Below are 26857 nucleotides of genomic sequence, written 5' to 3'. Positions count from 1 at the left end.
ACTGAGTCTCTCCTCACAAGCCAACCCCCTCAACTCCAGAACCAACCCAGTGAACCCCCCTCTGCACCCCCTCTAGTGCCAGTCCATCCTTTCTCAAGTAAAGACACCAAAACCACACACAGTACTCCAGATGTGGCCTCAGCAGCACCTTGTATAGCTGCAACATACCCTCCCTGCTTTTAAACTCCATCCCTTTAGCAATGAAGGGCAACATTCCATTTGCCTTCCTAATTCCCTGTTGTACCTGCAGACCAACCCCCTGTAATTCATACACAAGGACACCCAGGTCCCTCTGCACAGCATCATGCTGCAACCTTTCACCATTCAAGAAATAATCCTTTTTAATATTAACCCTAAAAGGTGGATGGTTTCATGTTTATTAACGTTGTATTCCATCTGCCAGACCTTTGCCCACTCACTTAAACTATCTGTGTCCCTTTGCAAAGTTTCACAGTCCTCTGCACATATTGCTCTGCCACTCATATAATATATCTGCAAACTTTGACACACTACACGTGGTCCCCAACTCAAAAACATCAATATAAATTGTGAATACTTGCAGTCCCGACACTGATCCCTGAGGCACACCACTAGTTAGCGATTACCAACCAGAATAGCACTCATCTCTCCCACCTTTTGCTTCCTGTTAGTTAACCAATCCTCTAATCCTAATACTTTACCCATAATGCCATGCACCCTTATCTCATGCAGCAGCCTCTTGTGCGGCACAATGTTGAAGGCCTTTTGGAAATCCAAGTACACCACATCCATTGGATCCCCATTGTCCACCTTGCTCATAATGTCTTCATAGAATTCAACAAGATTAGTGAAGCAAGACCTGCCCTTCATGAAGCCATGCTGCGTCTGTCCAATGGGACAGTTTCTATCAAGATGCCCTGTTATTTCTTCCCTGATAATAAGAGTCAGGCATCTTCCCCACTACAGAGGTTAAGCTGTTGTGGTTCTGTTCACCGAGCTGGGAATTTGTCTTGCAAACGTTTCATCCCCTGTCTAGGTGACATCCTCAGTGTTTGGGAGCCTCCTGTGAAGCGCTTCTGTGCTGTTTCCTCCGGCATTTATAGTGGCCTGTCTCTGCCGCTTCCGGTTGTCAGTTCCAGCTGTCAACTGTAGTGGCCGGTATATTGGGTCCAGGTCGATGTGTTTGTTGATAGAGTCTGTGGATGAGTGCCATGCCTCTAGGAATTCCCTGGCTGTTCTCTGTTTGGCTTGCCCTATAATGGTAGTGTTGTCCCAGTCGAATTCATGTTGCTTGTCGTCTGTGTGTGTGGCTACTAAGGATAGCTGGTCGTGTCGTTTCGTGGCTAGTTGGTGTTCATGGATGCGGACCGTTAGCTGTCTTCCTGTTTGTCCGATGTAGTGTTTTGTGCAGTCCTCGCATGGGATTTTGTACACTATATTGGTTTTGCTCATGTTGGGTATCAGGTCCTTCGTTCTGGTGAGTTGTTGTCTGAGAGTGGCTGTTGGTTTGTGTGCTGTTATGAGTCCTAGTGGTCGCAGTAGTCTGGCTGTCAGTTCAGAAATGCTCCTGATGTATGGTAATGTGGCTAGTCCTTTGGGTTGTGGCATGTCCTCGTTCCGTTGTCTCTCCCTTAGGCATCTGTTGATGAAATTGCGAGGGTATCCATTTTTGGCGAATACATTGTATAGGTGGTCCTCTTCCTCTTTTTGTAGTTCTGGTGTGCTGCAGTGTGTTGTGGCCCTTTTGAATAGTGTCCTGATGCAACTTCGTTTGTGTGTGTTGGGGTGGTTACTTTCATAGTTTAGGACTTGGTCTGTGTGTGTGCCTTTCCTGTAAACCTTTGTGGTGAATTCTCCGCTCGGTGTTCTCTGTACCATCACGTCTAGGAATGGGAGTTGGTTGTCCTTTTCTTCCTCTCTAGTGAATCGGATTCCTGTGAGTGTGGCGTTGATGATCTGGTGTGTGTTCTCTATTTCTGTGTTTTTAATTATTACAAAGGTATCATCCACATATCTGACCCAGAGTTTGGGTTGAATTTGTGGTAAGACTGTTTGTTCTAACCTTTGCATTACTGCTTCTGCTATGAGTCCAGAGATGGGTGAGCCCATGGGTGTTCCGTTGATTTGTTCATATATTTGGTTGTTGAATGTGAAGTGTGTTGTGAGGCACAGGTCCAGTAGTTTGAATATGCCGTCTTTGTTGATAGGTTCACCGTCCTGTTGTCTGTTCTGTCTGTCCAGCAGGTTGGCTATTGTTTCTTTGGCTAGGGTTTTGTCGATGGAGGTGAACAGTGCCGTTACATCGAATGAGACCATAGTTTCTTCCTTGTCTATGTGTATATTTCTGATGATGTCCATGAATTCCTGTGTCGATTGTATAGAGTGTCTGGATCCACTGATCAGGTGTTTCAGTTTCTTTTGTAGTTCTTTAGTCAGTTTGTGTGATGTGTCCCTGGTAGTGATACTATGGGTCTGAGTGGGATGTCTGGTTTGTGCACTTTGGGTAGTCCATAGAATCTGGGGGTGTTGTTGCTTTCAGGTTTCATTCTTTGTAGGTCAAACCTGGTTATCTGTCCGGTTTTTTGTAGATTCCTCAGTGTGTTGTTTATCCTGTCGGTGAGCTGTGGGGTGGGGTTAAACTCCCTCTTTTGGTAGGTGTTGGTATCTGCAAGTAGTTGTTGCGCTTTTTGCATGTACTCTGCTTTGTCCAGGATGACCGTCATTCTGCCTTTGTCTGCTGGTAGTATAATTATGTTCTTATTGTTTCTTAGTGATTTTAGTGCTTCCCTCTCCTTGGTGTTGAGGTTATGTGTTTGTCTTTTCCTTGTTATCAGCGGTACGATACTTTGTCTCACTGTTTGTTGTGTCTCTTCTGTCAGTCCATTGTTCCTGAGTGTGTATTCTAGTGCTGCTAGGAAGTCTACTGTCTTGGTGTCCCTGTGATTGTAGTTGAGTCCCTTGGCCAGTATTGTTCTTTCTGTGTCTGTGAGCTGTCTGTGGGAGAGGTTTTTAACCCAGGTGTGTGTTGTGGTGTCCTCTTCGTTGTGTGTTAGTTTGGCCATTTTTTCTTTTAGTGCCGTTTTTTTGCGGTGTGTGGTCCTGTTCTGTCCTATGGTGACGGCCTGTTCTATGGTCCGGGTCCATTACTGATTGGTGGAATTCTTGGACATCATCAGAAATATACACATAGACAAGGAAGAAACTATGGTCTCATTCGATGTAACGGCACTGTTCACCTCCATCGACAAAACACTAGACAAAGAAACAATAGCCAACCTGCTGGACAGACATAACAGACAACAGGATGGTGAACCTATCAACAAAGACGGCATACTCAAACTACTGGACCTGTGCCTCACAATAAACTTCACGTTCAACAACCAAATATACGAACAAATCAACGGCACACCCATGGGCTCACCGATCTCTCGACTCATAGCAGAAGCAGTAATGCAAAGGTTAGAACAAACAGTCTTACCGCAAATTCAACCCAAACTCTGGGTCAGATACGTGGATGATACCTTTGTAATAATTAAAAACACAGAAATAGAGAACACACACCGGATCATCAATACCACACTCACAGGAATCCGATTCACTAGAGAGGAAGAAAAGGACAACCAACTCCCATTCCTAGACGTGATGGTACAGAGAACACCGAATGGAGAATTCACCACAAAGGTTTATAGGAAAGCCACACACACAGACCAAGTCCTAAACTATGAAAGCAACCACCCCAAAACACACAAACGAAGTTGCATCAGGACACTATTCAAAAGGGCCACAACATACTGCAGTACACCAGAACTGCAAAAAGAGGAAGAGGACCACCTATACAATGTATACGCCAAAAACGGATACCCTCGCAATTTCATCAACAGATGCCTAAGGGAGAGACAACGGAACGAGGACATGCCGCAACCCAAAGGACTAGCCACACTACCATACATCAGGAGCATTTCTGAACTGACAGCCAGACTACTGCGACCACTAGGACTCATAACAGCACACAAACCAACAGCCTCTCTCAGACAACAACTCACCAGAACGAAGCAAAACCAATATAGTGTACAAAATCCCATGCAAGGACTGCACAAAACACTACATAGGTCAAACAGGAAGACGGCTAACGATCCGTATCCATGAACACCAACTATCCACGAAACAACACGACCAGCTATCCTTAGTAGCCACACACACAGACGACAAGCAACATGAATTCGACTGGGACAACACTACCATTATAGGGCAATCCAAACAGAGAACAGCCAGGGAATTCCTAGAGGCATGGCACTCATCCACAGACTCTATCAACAAACACATCGACCTGGACCCAATATACCGGCCACTACAGCGGACAGCTCGAACTGACAACCGGAAGCGGCAGAGACAGGCCACTATAAATGCCGGAGGAAACAGCACAGAAGCGCTTCACAGGAGGCTCCCAAACACTGAGGATGTCACCTAGACAGGGGATGAAACGTTTGCAAGACAAATTCCCAGCTCAGCGAACACAACCACAACAACGTGCACCTGAGCTACAAATCTTCTCCCAAACTTAGAGGTTAAGCTCGCTGATCTATAATTCCCCACTTTTTGCCTACCTCCCTTCTTAAACAGTGGCATCACATTTGCTGTTCTTGAATCTGCTGGGATTGCCCCAGAGTCCAGCGAGTTTTGGAAAATTACCACAAATGCACCTGCTATTTCTCCTGCCATCTCTTTTTTGTTCCCTGGGATGCAGTCCATCAGGGCCGGGCGACTTGTCTGTCCTTCAGTCCATAAGCTTGCCCAACACTAACTCTTCTGTAATAATGATTGTTTCCAGGTCCTCACCTACCTTTGTCTCTTTGTCAGTAACTGACATGTTATTAATGTCCTCCACTGTAGAGACTGATACAAAATACCTGCCTTGGCCATTTCATCACATCCCAGAACTAAATGCCCCTTCTCATCCTCTACAGGAACAACATTTACTTTAGCCACTCTTTTTATTTTATATAATTGTCGATTATTTTGCTATCTGTCTTGATATTCTGTGTTTTTTTTACCTCATGTTCTATCTTACTTTTCTTTGTCGAATTTTTTGTGGCTTTCTGTCGACCTTTAAAGTTTTCCCAATCTTCTAGTTTCCCACTGATCTTTGCCACCTTGTATGCCTTCTCTTTTAATTTGATAGCCTCCCTTATTTCCTCAGACACCTGTGACAGATTACCCCTTTTCTTACAGTTCTTCTTTTTCACTGGACGATACTTTTGCTGAGCACTTTGAAAAATTACTTTGAAAGTCCTCCGCTGCTCATCAACTGTCCCACCATCAAATCTTTGTTTCCAGTCTACTTTAGCCAAGTCCTCCCTCAAACTATTGTAGTTTCCCTTGTTTAAGCACAGGACCCTCGTATTGGATTTTATCTTCACACTCTCTATCTGTGTTCTAAATTCATCCATACTGTGGTTGCTCCTTCCAAGAGGATCCCGAACTATGAGGATTATTCCTATCTCATTACACAAGACCAGATCTAGAATAGTCTGCTCCCTTGTTGATCCTAGTATTGGGCGGCACGGTGGCACAGTGGTTAGCACTGCTGCCTCACAGCGCCAGAGACCCAGGTTCAATTCCCACCTCAGGCGACTGACTGTGTGGAGTTTGCACGTTCTCCCCGTGTCTGCGTGGGTTTCCTCCGGGTGCTCCAGTTTCCTCCCACAGTCCAAACATGAGCAGGCCAGGTGAATTGGCCATGCTAAATTACCCGTAGTGTTAGGTACAGGGGAATGGGTATGGGTGGGTTGCTCTTCGGAGGGTCAGTGTGGGCTTGTTGGGCTGAAGGGCCTGTTTCCACACTGTAAGTAATCTAATCTAATTACATACTGTTCAAGAAAACTATCACAGACACATTCAATGAACTCCCCCTTGAGGCTACACTGACCGAGCTGGTTTGACCAATCTACATGTAGATTAAAATCCCCCATGATAATTGCCATACTATTTTTATAGGCATTAATTATTTCTTTGCTTATTGTGTGCCTGAATGTTATACTATTATTTGGTGGCCTTTGGACTACACCTATCAATGACTTTTTTTCTTAGAATTTCTCATTTCCACCCAAATCGATTCAGCTTTATTCTACATAGAACCTATATCATCTCTCAGCACCGCCCTGATGTCATCCTTGAATATCAGAGCTACACCACCTCCCTTACCTTTCTGTCTGTCCTTCCGAATAGTCTGATACTCCTGGATATTTAACCATCCCGCAACCATGTCTCCATAATGGCTACTAAATCACATTCATTCACAATGATTTTAGCCGTTAGCTCATCTACCTTGTTTCGAATGCTATGAGCATTCAGGTAAAGTGCCTTTATGCAAGTTTAACAGTATCTCCATTAACAGAATCTCCTGAGTTATCCTTCCTTTTAATTTCTTTCACAGTCTGCCCTGTAGTTAAACCCTCCTGCACACGTGCTAACTTGCTGCTTACTTTTCCATTTACCGTCATACTTCCTGTCGTTCTCCCCTTCCCTTCCCCCTGATTCACTCGTCTAAAGTCCTCAAGTCCCACCCTATTTATCTTTTGTCACTAGAACACTGCTTCCAGATTGGTTCAGGTAGAGACTGTCCCAATGGTACAGATCCCTCCCTGTTCCAAGACTGATGCCAATGCCCCATGAAATAGAACCCCTCTTTCCCACAGCACTCCTTTAGCTACGTGTTTACTTAACTCATTTTCTTATCCCTATGCCAATTTGCACATGGCTCGGGCAGTAATCCGGAGATTATAACCTTTAAGGACCTGTTCCTTAATTTCCTTCCTAGTGCTTGCTAATCCCCCAAACAGGTCCTCCACCCTAGCCTTGCCAAGTTGTTAGTCCCAACATGGACCACAACAATTGGATCCTCCCCCTCCCACCCCAATATCCTTTCAAGAAGGTCAGAGATGTCCTGCACCCTGGCACCAGGCAGGCAACACACCATATGAGACTCACGATCTGGCTCGCAAAGGATCCTATCTGCCCCCTTTATTATAGACTCCCTGAATATTTATGTGCCAAAGTGCTTCCAATCATCTCTCCCGAACAATCTGGCCCTAATTCTGAGATACCACCCCGCGGTTGTAAAATCCCCAACCCTGTCCTTTCCTGTTAATACTTGGAACAGTCTAATCAAATCACACCTTAACCTTCTATATTCGAGAGGAAACGGGCCTAAATTGTATTATCTCTCCTCATAACTTAACCCTTGAAAACCAGGTAACCCCTGTAAATGTGCAACATGCTCCCTCCAGTGCCACTATGTCCTTCTGAAGGTGTAGTGCTCAGATCTACTGGGTGGGCTGAACCAGAGTTCTGTCTAACTGCAGTGTAACCTGTGTGGGCCTGTACCTCAGTCCCTGAGCTCAACAGGTCAGTATTCCACTAACCTTCTGGATTGTGACATTTTAATTATCCCTCAAGGTTTTTGGCTATCCACTGAATTTTACTTCATACCATCTTGAAGGTTCCCTGATCTGTCATTTTTCGGTCCAAACCTTTCACTTGTTGAGATTGAACTCCACCTGTCACAGTTTTACCTGTTCACTTCTCCCGCTGTTATCAGACATTGACCAGACCTCCTGTATATTAGAGTTGATCTTTCTCTGCACCTTCTCTGTAGCTGTAACACTATATTCTGTATTCTGTTCCATTACCCTGATGTATTTATGTGAGGTATGATTTGTCTGGTTAGCACAGAAAACAACACATTTCACTGTAACTCGGTACATGTGGCAATAAGAAATCCAATCAAATCAAACCACTCCCACCATCGATCTCCCTTTGTAATTTTCTGCTATCATCTATAACCAAACCTAACTTGGTGACATCTCCTGAGGTGTGACTCTTCAGTCATTAACTCACTCACTGTCCAGGCACCCAGTAACATCACCCCCACGGTGTTAAATAACGGAGTTTTCCACTGAGCCCATTCACAACAATGTTTCCGTCAGTGAACAGGAGAAACACCATCACCCAGTGAGTGGAATAACAATGTCATTCATCCAGGAGAAAGGATCTGGAATTGTTTGTACCTTTAAGGCGCTTACAGAGTGTCACCGGGAAACCCCCTCAGCACTGACCCCCCGACAGTGCCCACTCCCTCAGCACTGACCCTCCGACAGAGCCCACTCCCTCAGCACTGACCCCCCGACAGTGCCCACCCCCATAGCACTGACCCCCCGACAGTGCCCACTCCCATAGCACTGACCCCCCCGACAGTGCCCACTCCCTCAGCACTGACCCCCCGACAGTGCCCACTCCCTCAGCACTGACCCTCCGACAGTGCCCACTCCCTCAGCACTGACCCCCCGACAGTGCCCACTCCCTCAGCACTGACCCTCCGACAGAGCCCACTCCCTCAGCACTGACCCCCCGACAGTGCCCACCCCCATAGCACTGACCCCCTCGACAGTGCCCACTCCCTCAGCACTGACCCTCCGACAGAGCCCACTCCCTCAGCAATGACCCCCCGACAGTGCCCACCCCCACAGCACTGACCCCCCGACAGTGCCCACTCCCTCAGCACTGACCCCCCGACAGTGCCCACTCCCTCAGCACTGACCCCCCGACAGTGCCCACTCCCTCAGCACTGACCCTCCGACAGTGCCCACTCCCTCAGCACTGACCTCCCGACAGTGCCCACTCCCTCAGCACTGACCCTCCGACTGTGCGGCAATCCCTCAGCACTGACCCCCTGACAGTGCCCACTCCCTCAGCGCTGACCATCCGACTGTGCGGCACTCCCTCAGCACTGACCCTCCGACAGTGCAGCACTCCCTCAGCACTGACCATCCAACTGTGCGGCACTCCCTCAGCACTGACCCTCCAACAGTGCAGCACTCCCTCAGCACTGACCCTCCGACAGTGCGGGAGTCCCTCAGCACTGAACCTCCGACAGTGCAGCACTCCCTCAGTACTGACCCTCTGACAGTGTAGTGCTCCCTCAGCACTGGCCCTCCGACAGTGCCCACTCCCTCAGCACTGACCCTCTGACAGTGCAGCACTCCCTCAGCACTGACCCTCCGACAGTGCGGGAGTCCCTCAGCACTGACCCTTCGACAGTGTAGCACTCCCTCAGCACTGAACCTCCGACAGTGCAGCACTCCCTCAGTACTGACCCTCTGACAGTGTACTGCTCCCTCAGCACTGGCCCTCCGACAGTGCCCACTCCCTCAGCACTGACCCTCTGACAGTGCAGCACTCCCTCAGCACTGACCCTCTGACAGTGTGGCACTCCCTCAGCACTGACCCACCGACAGTGCGGCACTCCCTCAGCACTGACCCTCTGACAGTGTGGCACTCCCTCAGCACTGACCCTCTGACAGTGTGGCACTCCCTCAGCACTGACCCACCGACAGTGCGGCACTCCCTCAGCACTGACCCTCTGACAGTGTACTGCTCCCTCAGCACTGGCCCTCCGACAGTGCCCACTCCCTCAGCACTGACCCTCTGACAGTGCAGCACTCCCTCAGCACTGACCCTCTGACAGTGCAGCACTCCCTCAGCACTGACCCTCTGACAGTGCGGCACTCCCTCAGCACTGACCCTCTGACAGTGCGGCACTCCCTCAGCACTGACCCTCCGACAGTGTGGCACTCCCTCAGCACTGACCCTCTGACAGTGTGGCACTCCCTCAGCACTGACCCTCTGACAGTGCGGCACTCCCTCAGCACTGACCCTCTGACAGTGTGGCACTCCCTCAGCACTGACCCTCCGACAGCGCAGCACTCCCTCAGCATTGACCCTCTGACAACCTGATACTCTGAAGCAGCACTGAAGAAGGTGATTGAAGTGCAGGAGTATGTGTTGTAAGGACAGTGTCTGGTAAATTGAAATATGGGCACTGGGAATAGTTGGAGCAGCTGGTGAGGTTGTGTATGGTGAAGTTCTGTGATTTACCAGAGGGTACAAACTTAAAAATCACACACAACACCAGGTTACAGTCCAACAGATTTAATTGGAAGCACTAGCTTTCGGAGCGACGCTCCTTCATCAGGGGGTAGTGGAGAGCTCAATCGTAACACACAGAATTTATAGCAAAAATTTACAGTGTGATGTAACTGAAATTATACATTGAAAAATTGATTGTCTGTTAGAATACAGTGATAGTTTCACTTCTTTCATGTTTAAATCACAAAACCTTTTTTTAAAGTTGCATTCTCAGGTTAGTGTTAACAATGGTGATAGCCAGACAATATGTTGAAGGTGTTAGCCCCCTGTGTTCTCTGTCTATGACCTGATGTTTAGATTGATTCTAATCTAAAAAGTGAGATTACAGAGTTTTACATAAATTCATGCAGTTTTTGAGCAAAGTACAATGTAACCCTGCAAGGTACAAATTCACCCCACAACATATATGTGTGCATGTGGGTCTTTGTCTGTCTGTGTGTGTGTGTCTGTCTGGGGTGGGGGTTGTGAGTGTGAGAAAGTGTATGTGTGTGTGTGTGTGTAGTGAGTGCAGAGTGTCTTAAGTCTGTGAGGTGGTGCATGTGAGAGTGTGGGAGTGTGTGTGTCTGTGTGTCCGTGTGTATAGGAGTGCCTGTGTGTGTGTGTGTGTGTGAGTGTGTGTGTGTGTGTGTGCAGTGCCGTGGGGTCCCCTGTAATGTGCCATGAACCCAAGGTCCCAGTTGAGACCCTCCCTATGGGTAAGGAATGTGCCTATCAGCCTCTGCTCGGCCACTTTGTGTTGTTGCCTGTCCCGAAGTCCACCTTGGAGGATGGTCACCTGAAGGTCCGAGACTGAATGTCCCAGACCACTGAAGTGTTCCCCAAATGGGAGGGAACGCTGCTGTCTGGTGATTGTTGTGTGGTGCCCATTCATCTGTTGTCGTATAAGTTGGTGTTGTGTGATTTTTAACTGTGTCCACCCCAGTCCAACACCAACACTTCCACATCATTACCAGTGGGTGTCAGTGTTTACCCACTGTCCAGTCCTGGGCTCTGTTTGATGTGTCCTGGGTTGTGTCCAGGGTTGGTGCTGGCTGGACTGGGGAGGGTGATGTCTGGGAGATACAGAGGCGATAATTCGGTGTGATTTGGAGCAGCCAATGGGAGAAGAGACTCAGGGATTAGAAAATGGAGAATGAAACAGAACCATCTCAGGGAGAACAGTTAAGTTCGTTTGTTGGAGAGTAGCTGCTAATTTGAATACCTTCTCTCAGCCGTTTTCACATTCAAATCCGAGAACTATTTTACAGAGCAAAGAAAAAAGACCAGGAGGAAATGTAAAAGCACAGATTAAAATACAATTAAATAATTTTGAGATGCTGGTCCAGGCAATGTGTTGTACCTGTGTGATGTGGAAGTTGGTGATCCCCATTGTAGTTGACAGTGAGCACACTTGGAGTAAATGTTGGTTGCTTGAGGAACTCCAGCTCAGAGTTAATGAGCTGGGGTCTGAGCTTCAAACACTCTGACACACCAGGGAGGGCTGGAGTTACCTGGACACTGTGTTTCAAGAGGCAGTCGTTCTCCTTAGATTAACTAACCTGCATGTGGTCAGGGACAGGAGGGTGTGACTAAGTGAGGCAGGTCAAGGGTTCCAGGAGGTAGTGCTGAAGGAACCTCAGCCTGAGGTACTGGCTCTGTGTGGATGGGGAGAAGGACTGCAGGGAGGGTGGTCAAACTGAGAACGGCACTGTGGGACAGGAGGCCATTCAACTGGGGAGGGCAAGATGGAGATGCGACAGTGGGATAGGGAATTCGTTAATCAGAGGGACAGTTCGCTGAGTGAAATCAATCTGTGAATAAACGCTGCGATCTCCAACACAGTCTGTCTCACTGATGGCAACAAACTGTGGGATTTGTGTAGATTCAGCAGAGTTTTGACAGTACAGTCTCAATGGGCCAAATGGCCTCTGCTGTACTCGATAATTCTACAAAGCCTGATGATTGACCATCTGTTGTGAAGCTGAGTAATCTGCACCTTGAAGCGTTAACTCTGTTTCTCTCCCAGGAAGGCTGCCGGACCTGCTGAGTTTCTCCAGGAATCTCTGCTTTCGGCTGTTGCAGTCTTTATTCGTTATTTTCCTGAACCGGCCAGCTTTAGGTGATCTCAGCCCTTCCCCAGTTTAACCTGAAGCTGAGTAAATGGGTGAAACGGTCGAGGGATCGTGTTCAGGAGGATGGCACTGACAATGAGTCAATAGCCAATAGACAATAGGTGCAGGAGTAGGCCATTCTGCCCTTCGAGCCTGCACCACCATTCAATATGATCATGGCTGATCATCCTCAATCAGTATCCTGTTCCTGCCTTATCTCCATAACCCTTGATTCCACTATCCTTGAGAGCTCTATCCAACTCTTTCTTAAATGAATCCAGAGACTGGGCCTCCATTGCCCTCTGGGGCAGACCATTCCACACAGCCACCACTCTCTGGGTGAAGAAGTTTCTCCTCATCTCTGTCCTAAATGGTCTACCCCATATTTTTAAGCTGTGTCCTCTGGTTCGCCACTCACCCATCAACGGAAACATGTTTCCTGCCTCCAGAGTGTCCAATCCTTTAATAATCTTATATGTCTCAATCAGATCCCCTCTCAGTCTTCTAAACTCAAGGGTATACAAGCCCAGTCGCTCCAGTCTTTCAGCGCAAGGTAGTCCCGCCATTCCAGGAATTGACCTCGTGAACCTACGCTGCACTCCCTCAATAGCCAGAATGTCTTTCCTCAAATTTGGAACCAGAACTGCACTAGGGCCCTGTACAGCTGCAGAAGAACCTCTTTGCTTCTATACTCAATTCCTCTTGTTGTGAAGGCCAGCGTGCTATTAGCCTTCTTCACTACCTGCTGTACCTGTGTGTTTACCTTCATTGACTGGTGTACAAGAACACCCAGATCTCTCTGTACTGCCCCTTTACCTAAATTGATTCCATTTAGGTAGTAATCTGCCTTCCTGTTCTTGCCACCAAAGTGGATAACCATACATTTATCCACATTAAACTGCATCTGCCATGCATCTGACCACTCACCTAACTTGTCTAGGTCACCCTGTAATCTCCTAACATCCTCCTCACATTTCACCCTGCCACCCAGCTTAGTATCATCAGCAAATTTGCTAATGTTATTACTAATACCATCTTCTATATCATTAACATATATTGTAAAAAACTGCGGTCCCAGCATGATCCCTGCGGTACCCCACTGGTCACTGCCTGCCATTCCGAAATGGAGCCGTTAATCACTACTCTTTGTTTCCTATCAGCCAACCAATTTTCAATCCAATCTAGTACTTTGCCCCCAATACCATGCACCCTAATTTTACTTACTAACCCCCTATGTGGGACTTTATCAAAAGCTTTCTGAAAGTCCAGGTACATTACATCTACTGGATCTCCCTCATCCATCTTCAGAGTTACATCCTCAAAAAATTCCAGAAGATTAGTCAAGCATGATTTCCCCTTCAAAAATCCATGCTGACTCTGACCAATCCTGTTACTACTATCCAGATGTGTCGTAATTTCATCCTTTATAGTAGACTCCAGCATCTTTCCCACCACTGAGGTCAGATTAACTGGTCTATAATTTCCTGTTTTCTCTCTCCCACCTTTCTTAAAAAGTGGTACAACATTAGTCACCCTCCAATCTGCAGGAACTGATCCCGAATCTATCGAACTCTGGAAAATAATCACCAGCGCATCCACGATTTCTAGAGCCACCTCCTTCAGTACCCTGGGATGTAGACCATCAGGCCCCGGGGACTTATCAACCTTCAGACCTAACAGTCTCTCCAACACCAAATATAAATTCCCTTAAGTTCAGGTCCTTCAGCCACTGTTACCTCAGGGAGATTGCTTGTGTCTTCCCCAGTGAACACAGATCTGAAGTACCAATTCAATTCTTCTGCCATTTCTTTGTTCCCTGTAATATATTCCCCTGTTTCTGTCTTCAAGGGCCCAATTTTAGTCTTTAATATTTTATCCCTTTCACATACCTAAAAAAGCTTTTACTATCCTCCTTTATATTCTTGGCCAGTTTACCTTCGTACCTCATTTTTTCTCTGCGTATTTCCTTCTTAGTAATCCTCTGTTGTTCTTTAAAAGCTTCCCAGTCCTCCGTTTTCCCACTTATCTTTGCTATGTTATACTTTTTCTCTTTTAACTTTATATGTTTCTTAACTTCCCTCGTCAGCCACGGCCACCCATGCCTCCTCCTGGGATCTTTCTTCCTTTTAGGAATAAACTGATCCTGTAACTTCTGCATTATACACAGAAATATCCGCCATTGTTCCTCCACGGTCATCCCTGCTAAGGTATTGCACCATTGAACTTTGTCCAGCTTCTCCCTCATAGCTCCATATTTCCCTTTATTCAACTGAAATATTGTCACTTCCGACTGTACCCACTCCCTCTCAAATTGCAGATTGAAGCTTATTGTATTATGGTCACTACTTCCCAATGGCTCCTTCACTTCAAGGTCCCTGATCAATTCTGGTTCATTACACAATACCAGATCCAGAATTGCTTTCTCCCTGGTCGGCTCCAGCACCAGCTGCTCTAAGAATCCATCTCGGAGGCACCCACAAAGTCTCTTTCTTGAGGTCCAATACCATCCTGATTCTCCCAGTCTACCTGCATGTTGAAATCCCCCATAACAACTATAGCAACATCTTTGCGACAGGCCAATTTCAGCTCCTGATTTAACTTACACCCTACATCCAGACTACTGTTTGGGGGCCTGTAGATAACTCCCAAAAGGGTCTTTTTACCCTTAGTATTTCGCAGCTCTATCCACACTGACTCTACATCCCCTGACTCTAGGTCCCCCCGCACAAGGGACTGAATATCCTCCCTTACCAACAAGGCCACCCCACCCCCTCTGCCCGTCAGTCTGTCCTTACGATAGCACGTGCAGCCTTGAATATTCATTTCCCAGGCCCTGTCCCCATGAAGCCACGTCTCAGTTATCCCCACAATATCGTATCTGCCAATTTCCAAAAGAGCCTCAAGCTCATCCATCTTATTTCTAACGCTTCGTGCATTAATATAAAGTATTTTTAATCTGTTACTGCCCTCACCCTTCCCCTCAACTCCTATTTCACTCAACTTTACGGCATGATCCCTTTCTGAGTATGTGTGTGAGAGTGTGTGAGGGAATGTGGGAGTGTGTCTGTGAGAGTGTGAGTGTGTGAGGGAGTACGTGTGTGAGAGAGTGTGCATGGGTGTGAGTGTGAGGGAGTATGTCTGTGTGAGTGTGTGTCTGTATGTGTGACTGACTGTGTGTGAGGGAGTGTGTGAATATGAGTGTGTCTGTGTGAGTGAGTGAGAGTGTGAGTGTGTGTGTGAGAGTGAGTGTGTGGGTGTGTGAGGGAGTAAGAAGAGTGAGTGTGTGTGTGTCTGTGTGTGAGTGTGAGTGAGTGAATGTGTGTGTGTGTGTCTATGTGAGTGAGTGAGTGTGAGTCAGTGAGTGAGTGAGTGTGTGTGAGATTGAGTGTGAGTGGGTGAGTGTGTGTGTGTCTGTGTGAGTGAGTGAGTGTGAGTCAGTGAGTATGGGAGTGTGTGAGTGAGTGTGTGTGAGAGTGGGAGTGAGTGTGTGAGTGTGAGTGTGTCTGTGTGAGTGAGTGTAACTGAGTGTGTGAGTGTTTGTGTGAGTGAGTGTGAGTGAGTGTGTCTGTAAGTGAGTGTGTGTCTTTGAGTGTGTGTGTGTGTGTCTATGAGTGTGTGTGAGCGAGTGAGAGTGTGAGTGTGAGAGTGTGTGAGTGAGTGTGTGTGTGTGTGAGTGTGTGTGTGAGTGAGAGTGTGTGAGTGAGTGTGTGAGTGTGTGTCTGTGAGTGCGTGTGTGTCTTTGAGTGTGTGTGTGTGTCTGAGAGTGTGTGTCTGTGAGTAAGTGTGAGTGTGTCTGTGTCTGTGAGTGAGTCTGAGTGTGTGTGTCTGTGAGTGTGAATGTGTCTGTGGGTGAGTGTGTCTATGAGTGTGTGTGTCTGTGAGTGAGTGTGTGTTTGTGAGTGAGTGTGTCTGTGAGTGTGTCTGTGAGTGTGTGTGTGTCTGTGAGTGTGCATGCATGTCTGTGAGTGTGTGTGACTGTGAGTGAGTGTGTCTGTGAGTGTGAGTGTCTGTGAGTGTCTGTGAGTGAGTGTGTGTCTGAGAGTAAGTGTGTCTGTAAGTGTGTGTCTGTGAGTGTGACTGTGAGTGAGTGCGTGTGTGTCTGTGAGTGAGAGTGAGTGTGACTGTGTGTCTGTAAGTATGTGTCTGTGAGTGCGTGTGTGTCTGAGTGCGTGTGTCTGTGAGTTAATGTGTCTGTGAGTGAGAGTGAGTGTGACTCTGTGTGTCTGTGAGTGTGTGTGTCTGTGAGTGTGAGTGAGTGTGAGTGTCTAAGTGTGTCTGTGAGTGTGTGTGAGTGAGTGTGTGTGTGTCTGTGAGTGTGTGTGAGTGAGTGTGAAAGTGATTGTGAGTGTGTGTGTGAGTGTGTGTCTTTAAGTGAGTGTGTGTGTGAGTAAGTGAGTGTGTGTGTGAGTGTGTGTGTGTGAGCGAGTGAATGTGTGCCTGTGAGTGTGTGAATGTGAGTGTGTCTGTGTGTGTCAGTGTGTGTCTGTGTGAGTGAGTGTGTGTGTCTGTGAGTGAGAGTGAATGTGTGAGTGTGTGTGTCTGTGAGTGAGAGTGAGTATGTGAGAATGAGTGAGAGTGTCTGAATGAGTGAGTCTGTGTGTGTGTCTGTGAGTGAGAGAGTGCGTGTCTGTGTGAGTGAGTGTGACTGTGTCTGTGTGTGAGTGTCTGAGAGTGTGTGCCTGTGAGTGTGTGTGTGAGTGTCTGTGAGTGAGTGTGTGTCTGTGATTGTGTGTCTGTGAGTGTGAATGTGTGTGTCTGTGAGTGTGTGTGTTTCTATGAGTGTGTGTGTCTGTGAGAGAGTGAGTGTGTCTGTGAGTGTGTGTGTCTGTGAGTGAGTGTGTCTGTGAGTGTGAATGTGTGTCTGTGACTGTGTCTGTGAGTGAGTGTGAGTGTGACTATGAGTGTGTGTGTGTCTGTGAGTGTGAATGTGTGTCTTTGAGTGTGTGTGTCTGTGAGTAAGTGTGAGTGTGAGTGTGACTGTGAGTGTGTCTGTGAGTGTCTGTGAGTGTGAGTATGTGTCTGTGAGTGTGAGTGAGTGTGTGTCTGTGAGTGTGACTGTGAGTGTGTGTCTGTGAGTGTGAATGTGTGTCTTTGAGTGTGTCTGTGAGTAAGTGTGAGTGTGACTATGAGTGTGTGTCTGTGAGTGTGTGTGTGAGCGTGAGTGTGTCTATGAGTGTGTGTGAGTGTGACTGTGAGTGTGTGTGTGTCTGTGAGTGAGTGTGTGACTGTGTGTCTGTGAGTGAGAGTGTCTGTGAGTGTGTGTGTCTTTGAGTGTGAGTGTGTCTGTGTGTGTCTCTGATTAACCCTCTCTCTGTCCTGCTCCTTCCTGCCTTTCCAATTCCCAATTTGATTTTAGTTTCACTTTCACTGTCTGTGAGTGAGTGTGATCGGGTCACAGGGGGATGCCGGTGACTGCGGAGCGGATTCCTGGTGATCTCGGATCTAGCGCCAGGGGAGGATCCCTGTCTCTGTTCCTGTCCCTCCCCCTGCATTGCTCTGCCTCCTGCATCATCTTCCTGTCAGTGCCCGAGCTGCAGCAAGGACGGGCCGAGTGGCCGGGCTCCTATCGGCGCCTTTCTCCAGGAGCCAGCGCTGGGATTACACCGGGAAATGTGTGAGAGGCCGGAGATCGTCAGTGAGTGTTCGGGAGAGAGGGATTGTCCCTGGGGAGACTCCCTTTGCCTCAGACTAACTCTCTGTGCAGACACCCATCAGCAAATTCACTCTCACCCCCTCAACCCCATCCCCTCCCTGATTAACCCTCTCTCTGTCCTGCTCCCCCATCCCTGGTTAACCCTCTCTCTGTCCTGCTCCCCCCTCCCTGGTTAACCCTCTCTCTCCCTTCCCCTCTCTGATTAACCCTCTCTCTGCCCTGCTCCTTCCTGCCTTTCCAATTCCCAATTTGATTTTAGTTTCACTTTCACTGTCTGCAACACTCACTGACTCATAGTCACACACCCAGCTCCGACACTAACCCTGTTACAAATCACACACAACACCAGGTGATAGTCCAACATGTTTATTTGGAAGAAGCACTAGCTTTCGGAGCACTGATCCTTCATCAGGGGGTTGTGGGGCAGGATCATAAGACAACTGAAATGATATATTGAAGAAATCTGGATTGCTGTTAAATCTTTCACCATTTAGAATGGGTTGCAGGTTTCACTTTATTAATGTGTAAATCCCAGAGCTTCTTTCAAGTCACTTTCTCAAGATAACAAGGTTTTACAGAAAAAGGGGCTAGCTCAGACAATACATTAAAGGTGTGAGGTTAGTGTGTGTGTGTGTATTGAAGCGTGTAGTGCTGGAAAAGCACAGCAGGTCAGGCAGCATCCGAGGAGCAGGAGAATTGACATTTCGGGCAAAAGCCCTTCATCAGGAATGAGACTTGTGGGCCTGGGGGCTGAGAGATAAATGGGAGGGTCTGGGGTTGGAGGGAAAGGTAGCTGGGAGTGTGAGAGGTAAATGAAGGCTGTCCGTATTCCAATCTTGAGTCAGATTGGTTCTATTTCCAAAGTAGCAGTTTATAAAATATTACACGGACTGACTGCCTGCAGATTGTGGGCTTTTTGAGTAAAATAGCATGGAATTGCAAATGATGGGAATATGAACAGGAAGAGTTTGGAGGGATACGGACCGGGTGGGGGCAGGTGGGACTAGATTGGGTAGGGATATCTGGTCGGCATGGACGGGTTGGGCCGAAGGGTCTGTTTCCGTTCTCTATGACAATTCTGAAAATGCAAATTAACCCCATAGACTTTGTGTGTGTGTGTGCGTATGTGTGTATAGGAGTGTCTGTGTGTGTGTGAATAGGAGTGGGAGTGTGTGTGTGTATATAGGAGTGTGTGTGTGTGTCTGTCTGTGTATATAGAAGTGCGTGTGTGTGTGTATAGGAGTGTGTGTCTGTGTGTGTGTGTGTGTATATAGGAGTGTGTGTGTGTGTGTGTGTGTATAGGAGTGCGTGTGTGTGTGTGTGTGTGTGGGAGTGTTTGTGTGTGTGTCTGTGTGAGAGTGTGTTTGTTTGTGTGTGTGAGTGCCTGTGTGTGTGTATAGGAGTGCCTGTGTGTGTGCGTTTGTGTGTGTGTGAGAGTATGTGTTTGTCTGTGTGTGTGTGTGTGTAGGAGTGTCTGTGTGTGTGTGTGTAGTGTAATGGTGGTCCCCTGTAATGTGCCATGAACCCAAGGTCCTGGTTGAGACCCTCCCTATGGGTATGGAATGTGGCTATCAGCCTCTGCTCGGCCACTTTTTGCTGCTGCCTGTCCCGAAGTCCGCCTTGGAGGATGGTCACCTGTAGATCTGAGGTTGAATGTCCTGGACCACTGAAGTGTTCCCCAACTGGGAGGGAACCCTCTTGTCTGTTGATTATTGTGCGGTGCCCATTGATCCATTACCACAGCCTTTGCTCAATGTACCATGCGTCAGGGCAAGCTCTCCTGCAACATATAAGATAGACAACGTTGGCTGAATTACATGGGTGGATTAGTGGTGCTGGAAGAGCACAGCAGTTCAGGCAGCATCCAACGAGCAGCGAAATCGACGTTTCGGGCAAAAGCCCTTCATCAGGAATAAAGGCAGTGAGCCTGAAGCGTGGGAGAGATAAGCTAGAGGAGGGTGGGGGTGGGGAGAGAGTAGCATAGAGTACAATGGGTGAGTGGGGGAGGGGATGAAGGTGATAGGTCAGGGAGGAGAGGGTGGAGTGGATAGGTGGAAAAGGAGATAGGCAGGTAGGACAAGTCCAGACAAGTCATGGGGACAGTTACTGAGCTGGAAGTTTAGAACTAGGGTGAGGTGGGGGAAGGGGAAATGAGGAAACTGTTGAAGTCCACATTGATGCCCTGGGGTTGAAGTGTTCCGAGGCGGAAGATGAGGCGTTCTTCCTCCAGGCGTCTGGTGGTGAGGGAGCGGCGGTGAAGGAGGCCCAGGACCTCCATGTCCTCGGCAGAGTGGGAGGGGGAGTTGAAATGTTGGGCCACGGGGCGGTGTGGTTGATTGGTGCGGGTGTCCCGGAGATGTTCCCTAAAGCGCTCTGCTAGGAGGCGTCCAGTCTCCCCAATGTAGAGGAGACCACATCGGGAGCAACGGATACAATAAATGATATTGGTGGATGTGCAGGTAAAACTTTGATGGATGTGGAAGGCTCCTTTAGGGCCTTGGATGGAGTTGAGGGAGGAGGTGTGGGCACAGGTTTTACAGTTCCTGCGGTGGCAGGGGAAAGTGCCAGGATTGGAGGGTGGGTCGTAGGGGGGCATGGACCTGACCAGGTAGTCACGGAGGGAACGGTCTTTGCGGAAGACGGAAAGGGGTGGGGAGGGAAATATATCCCTGGTGGTGGGGTCTTTTTGGAGGTGGCGGAAATGTCGGTGGATGATTTGGTTTATGCGAAGGTTGGTAGGGTGGAAGGTGAGCACCAGGGGCGTTCTGTCCTTGTTACGGTTGGAGGGGTGGGGTCTGAGGGCGGAGGTGCGGGATGTGGATGAGATGCGTTGGAGGGCATCTTTAACCACGTGGGAAGGGAAATTGCGGTCTCTAAAGAAGGAGGCCATCTGGTGTGTCCTATGGTGGAACTTGTCCTCCTGGAGCAGATCCAGCGGAGGTGGAGAAATTGGGAATACGGGATGGCATTTTTGCAAGAGGTAGGGTGGGAAGAGATGTAATCCTGAATTGCATGGGTACCTGCCACATACATGGGGGGAGGTGTCCCCACGTGTAATGGTGGTATCTATGTCCACACTCTGACACGTCTTGCAGTGGCTGCTGTGACAGGGCTGTACAATGTTGTGGTCAATGTTGTCCTGAAGCCAAGTTGATAGCCAACTTCGGTTCCCAAAGGGAGGACCTTAACCAGGACCTTGGGTTCATGTCACATTACAGGTGACTTCCATGCCACTACACACACACACACACACACACACACACACACACACAGACAGTCCTACACACATAGACATACACAGACAGTCCTACACACACACAGACACACACACAGTCCTACACACACAGACATACACAGACAGACAGTCCTACACACACACACAGACAGTCGTACACACACACACACACACACAGACAGTCCCACAGACACACACACAGTCCTACATACACACAGACAGTCCTACACACACACACAGATACACACACACACAGATACACACACACACAGATACACACACTCTTTCACTCTCTGTGTCCCCCTCTCTGATGCACATACACAGATACACACACACACACACACACACACACACTCTTTCACTCTCTGTGTCCCCCTCTCTGATGCACACACACTGATACGCACACACACACACACAGATACAAGTCTATGGGGTGTATTTGCATTTGTAGAATTGAATTTGCAGATATGTTCTATTTTGCCTAAAAAGCCCACAATCTGCAGGCAGTTACAGAATCCCTACAGTGTGGAAACAGGCCCTTCGACCCAACAAGTCCACACTGACCCTCCAAAGAGTAACCCACCCAAACCCATTCCCCTACCCTATTACTCTATATTTACCCCTGACTAATGCAGCTCACCTACACATCCCTGAACACCATGGGCAATTTAGCCTGGCCCATTCACTCTGACCTGTACATCTTTGGATTGTGGGAGGAAACTGTCTTGGAATTAGAAGGTGTGTGTATCAATAAAATGATGAGATTTACAGTAGTGTTTCGCTTCCATAATTCACAGGAAATGCCCAGGTGCAGATTTTCTTTCTCTGTGACTAATGTAAACACTTTTTAATTGCACTCTGATTTCTACATTTCAGTAATAACAAATACAACCAATAAGCAGCACAGATTAAAGTCAAGATTAATCCTCATTCCTGATGAAGGGCTTTTGCCCGAAACGTCGATATTCCTGCTCCTTGGATGCTGCCTGACCTGCTGTGCTTTTCCAGCAACACTCTGATCTTGACTCAAATCTCCAGCATCTGCAGTCCCCACCTTCGCCTGAATAAGCAGTGTCGATAATTTATGAAAAATACACAAGTTATTACAATTCCCACAGATACAGAAATCATGACTGGACAGGTAATGAATGCAGACAAAATAACCTGCTGGTGCATGTAATCACTGGCTCTTCCTCAACACTGTCAAACTTCTCTTGCTTATCAACTGAATTAATAGCATAGTTCCCATTGAAGATACAGTACGAGTAGATATAGTCACCTGCAGTGATGGAGGGTGGTCGTGGATCACAAAAGGGAAAATTAGCCAAAGTCTCTCCTCTTTTTCCCTGTTTTTGTTGGCATCCAGTCTCCTCAAACTCACACAATGCTCCTCCAGGCTCACGCTGATTGATGTGTCTGCAGTGAGTCCATGTCACATTTTACAAACTCCTCCTTTGGGAATAAAACCTGTCTGACTCAAGATTGGGGTACAGACAGGCTCGAACCTCACACCTTCCATGCCTTGTCACCATTTATTATAACACCTTAAGTTATATCGGGAATGTGACTTAAAAGCAGTTCTGGGATTTAGATATTAATGTACCACAACCTGTAACCCCATTCGAAAAGATCAAAGACTTAATAACAATCTAGATTTGTTCAATAAATCGTATCAGTTACATCACACTGTAATCTTTTGCAATAAATTCTATTTCTTGTCATCTCCACAACCCCCTGATGAAGGAGCAGCGCTCTGAAAGCTAGTGCTTCCAAATACCCAGTTGGACTCTAACCTGGTGTTGTGTGATTTTTAACTTTGTCCACCCCGGCACCTCCACATCGATACTAACCCAGTCACTACCCCCACAGTTTCTGGGCACTTCTTCCCCAGACCCTCGCTCTCACTGTCTAGTCAGTAGCTCACTTTTTGCTCCCAGTCCTTTTCAACCCTAACTCTCTGTTTGTTCACAATCTCATTCTGTCCATTATCACATGGGCTTCTCAGTAACTCATTGGCAATTCTCCCCAGGACAGCACGGGGTTAGAGACAGAGTAAAGCTTCCTCTACACTGTCCCCCCATCAAACACTCCCCAGGACAGGGACAGCATGGGGTTAGATACAGAGTAAAGCTACCTCTACACTGTACCCCATCAAACACTCCCAGGACAGGGACAGCACAGGGTTAGATACAGAGTAAAGCTCTCTCTACACTGTCCTCCATTCAAACACTCCCAGGACAGGGACAGCACAGGGTTAGATACAGAGTAAAGCTCCCTCTACACTGCCCCCGTCAAACACTCTCAGGACAGGGACAGCACGGGGTTAGATACAGAGTAAAGCTCCTCTACACTGTCCTCCATTCAAACACTCCCAGGACAGGGACAGCTCGGGGTTAGGCACAGAGTAAAGCTCCCTCTACACTGTTCCCCCATTAAACACTCCCCTGGACAGGGACAGCACGGGGTTAGATACAGAGTAAAGCTCACTCTACGCTGTCTCTCATCAATCATTCCCAGGACAGGGACAGCATATGGTTAGATCCAGAGTAAAGCTCCCTCTACACTGTCCCCCTATCAAACACTCCCAGGGACAGGGACAGCACGGGGTTAGATACAGAGTAAAGCCACCTCTACACTGTCCCCCCCATCAAACACTCCCCAGGACAGGGACAGCACGGGGTTAGATACAGAGTACAGCTCCCTCTACACTGTGCCCATCAAACACTCCCAGGACAGGGACAGCACAGGGTTAGATACAGAGTAAAGCTCCCTCTACACTGTTCCCCCATCAAACACTCCCAGGACAGGGACAGCACGGGGTTAGATACAGAGTAAAGCTACCTCTACACTGTACCCCATCAAACACTCCCAGGACAGGGACAGCACGGGGTTAGATACAGAGTAAAGCTCCCTCTACACTGTCCCTCATCAAACACTCCCAGGGACAGGGACAGGGACAGCACGGGGATAGATACAGAGTAAAGCTCCCTCTACACTGTTCCCCCATCAAACACTCCCAGGACAGGGACAGCACAGGGTTAGATACAGAGTAAAGCTTCCTCTACACTGTGCCCCATCAAACACTCCCAGGACAGGGACAGCACAGGGTTAGATACAGAGTAAAGCTCCCTCTACACTGCCCCCGTCAAACACTCTCAGGACAGGGACAGCACGGGGTTAGATACAGAGTAAAGCTCCTCTACACTGTCCTCCATTCAAACACTCCCCTGGACAGGGACAGCACGGGGTTAGATCCAGAGTAAAGCTCCCTCTACACTGGCCCCCTATCAAACACTCCCAGGGACAGGGACAGCACGGGGTTAGATACAGAGTAAAGCTCCCTCTACAGGATCTCGGCCTGTTGGATGTCTTCCTTGCTGTCAGGTCTGTCTGATGGTGTGATGTTGAGCTGCCTGGGACAGTAGTTTCTCAATGAGACTTGTTCACTCCTCCCTCTTGTCCGAACACTTCCAGAGCTACAGGAAGCAAAGCGAAAAGCTCAGGCGAGGAACAGAAGAAGGAGAATAGCTTGTGTTTGCCAGGATCTCGGAGCGCTGTTCACCAGGAACGGTCCGTGAGTCTTGTGTGTGAGGGCACAGGGTGATAGCACCCACTGGGCAGATTGGGGTCACTGTCTCACACAGACTCTACATCTCACACCACAATGTCCTGTAGGAATGAGGGAGTGCTGCACTGTCAGAGGGTCAGTGCTGAGGGAGTGGGCACTGTCGGAGGGTCAGTGCTGAGGGAGTGGGCACTGTCAGAGGGTCAGTGCTGAGGGAGTGCTGCACTGTCGGAGGGTCAGTGCTGAGGGAGTGGCACTGTCGGAGGGTCCGTGCTGAGGGAGTGGGCACTGTCGGAGGGTCTGTGCTGAGGGAGTGGGCAGTGTTGGAGGGTCAGTGCTGAGGGAGTGGGCACTGTTGGAGGGTCAGTGCTGAGGGAGTGCCGCACTGTCGGAGGGTCAGTGCTGAGGGAGTGGGCACTGTCGGAGGGTCAGTGCTGAGGGAGTGGGCACTGTCGGAGGGTCAGTGCTGAGGGAGTGCCGCACTGTCAGAGGGTCAGTGCTGAGGGAGTGGGCACTGTCGGAGGGTCCGTGCTGAGGGAGCGCCGCACTGTCGGAGGGTCAGTGCTGAGGGAGTGGGCACTGTCGGAGGGTCTGTGATGAGAGAGTGGGCAGTGTTGGAGGGTCAGTGCTGAGGGAGTGGGCACTGTCGGAGGGTCAGTGCTGAGGGAGTGCCGCACTGTCGGAGGGTCAGTGCTGAGGGAGTGGGGCACTGTCGGAGGGTCTGTGCTGAGGGAGTGCCGCACTGTCGGAGGGTCAGTGCTGAGGGAGTGCCGCACTGTGGGAGAGTCAGTGCTGAGGGAGTGGGCCCTGTCGGAGGGTCAGTGCTGAGGGAGTGGGCACTGTCGGAGGGTCAGTGCTGAGGGAGTGGGCACTGTCGGAGGGTCAGTGCTGAGGGAGTGGGCACTGTCCCACTCTCCTATCGGGGTGACCGAGTGAATAAACTGCAAAGCCATTTTTAACAACAACTTCTGGGCCAAGTGTAGTTTGTGCGATTCTTTGTTGTTGATCACAGTTAATTTTGGCTCATGGTAAATACATTCAAACTGACCGTGGTGTTACTGTGGTCAAGTGACTCAGTGTTCACACTGAGAGCACTGTATCCTCGAGGACGAGGGAATCCTCCAAAACCCCATCAAAACAAAACCTGTTGTTTGTCGAACAAAACTCGGACATTTCTTCCTGTTCCTGAGCCTCAGAGAGTTGACGCTGTTTTGTCTGTTTTTCGATTGAGTGTCACTCCTTGTCGAGATCAGTGTGTTGCTGGAAAAGCACAGCTGGACATGCAGCATCCGAGGAGCAGGGGAATCGATGTCTCGGGCAAAAGACTGTTGAAGGGCTTTTGCCCGAGACATTGACCCTCCTGCTCCTCGGATGCTGCCTGACCTGCTGTGCTTTTCCAGCAACACTCTAATCTCCAGCATCTGCAGTACCCACCTCCATTCTCTCACTCCTCGTGTCAATCTGCTCCAGACCCTCTCAGTCCCTCCTTGCCCTGTTTAACTCCCTGTCAGTGTTCCCCAATCCCCACCCACCCCATTGACCCTTTGGTCCCCCCGTGAGCTGTATCCTTTCCCCTGGGATCCCCCGGTTAAAAATGCTGGGCTTCTCCCTCCCGTGTGTTGACTTCAAGAACAGGACGAGGCTGTTCAGCCCCTCGTATTGCCTCTGTGTACCCTCACTTGCTGTCCTCAGTGCCCCCTGACCTTAGCCCCCCCCCCCCCCCCCCTTAAGGGGGCTGATATTCAAGGGGGTGGGGGAGGGGGGTGAGTGAGGTGGGGGGAGGGAAGGGGGTGAGTGAAGTGGGGGAAGGGGGGAGTGAAGTGGGGGAGGGGGGAGTGAGGTGGGGGGAGGGAAGGGGATGAGTGAGGTTGGGGAGGGGGCTGAGTGAGGGGGTGGGGGGGAGTGAGGTGGGGGAGGGAAAGGGGGTGAGTGAGGTGGGGGAGGGAAGGGGGGGTTGAGTGAAGTGATGGGAGGGGTTGAGTGAGGTGGGGGGAGGGAAGGGGGGGTGAGTGAAGTGGGGGGAGGCGGAAGTGAGGTGGGGGAGGGATGGGGGTGAGTGAGATGGGGGGAGGGAAGAGGGGTGAGTGAGATGGGGGCGGGAAGGGGGTGAGTGAGATGGGGGAGGGAAGAGGGGTGAGTGAGGTGGGGGGAGGGAAGAGGGGTGAGTGAGGTGGGGGGTGGGGGGTGAGTGAGGTGGGGGGAGGGAAGGGGGTGAGTGAAGTGGGGGGAGGGAAGGGGGTGAGTGAAGTGGGGGGAGGGCGTGAGTGAGGTGGGGGGAGGGAAGGGGGTGAGTGAAGTGGGGGGAGGGCGTGAGTGAGGTGGGGGGAGGGAAGGGGGTGAGTGAAGTGGGG

General features: G+C 49.1%; 1 protein-coding gene across 1 annotated transcript in view; it reads left to right on the top strand.

Annotated features, from left to right (window-relative positions):
* Positions 1-17498: 17498 nt before the first annotated feature.
* Positions 17499-26857, top strand: part of LOC140480300 (tonsoku-like protein) — a 101367-nt gene continuing 92008 nt past the window's right edge. Inside the window, exon 1 of the mRNA XM_072575004.1 lies at positions 17499-17688. The gene's annotated coding sequence lies outside the window, so the exon portion shown is untranslated. The remainder of the gene's footprint in view (positions 17689-26857) is intronic.

This window comes from Chiloscyllium punctatum, chromosome 8, assembly GCF_047496795.1.
Source record: "Chiloscyllium punctatum isolate Juve2018m chromosome 8, sChiPun1.3, whole genome shotgun sequence".
Taxonomy (NCBI): Eukaryota; Metazoa; Chordata; class Chondrichthyes; order Orectolobiformes; family Hemiscylliidae; genus Chiloscyllium; species Chiloscyllium punctatum.
This window is presented reverse-complemented; position numbering and strand designations above follow the sequence as displayed.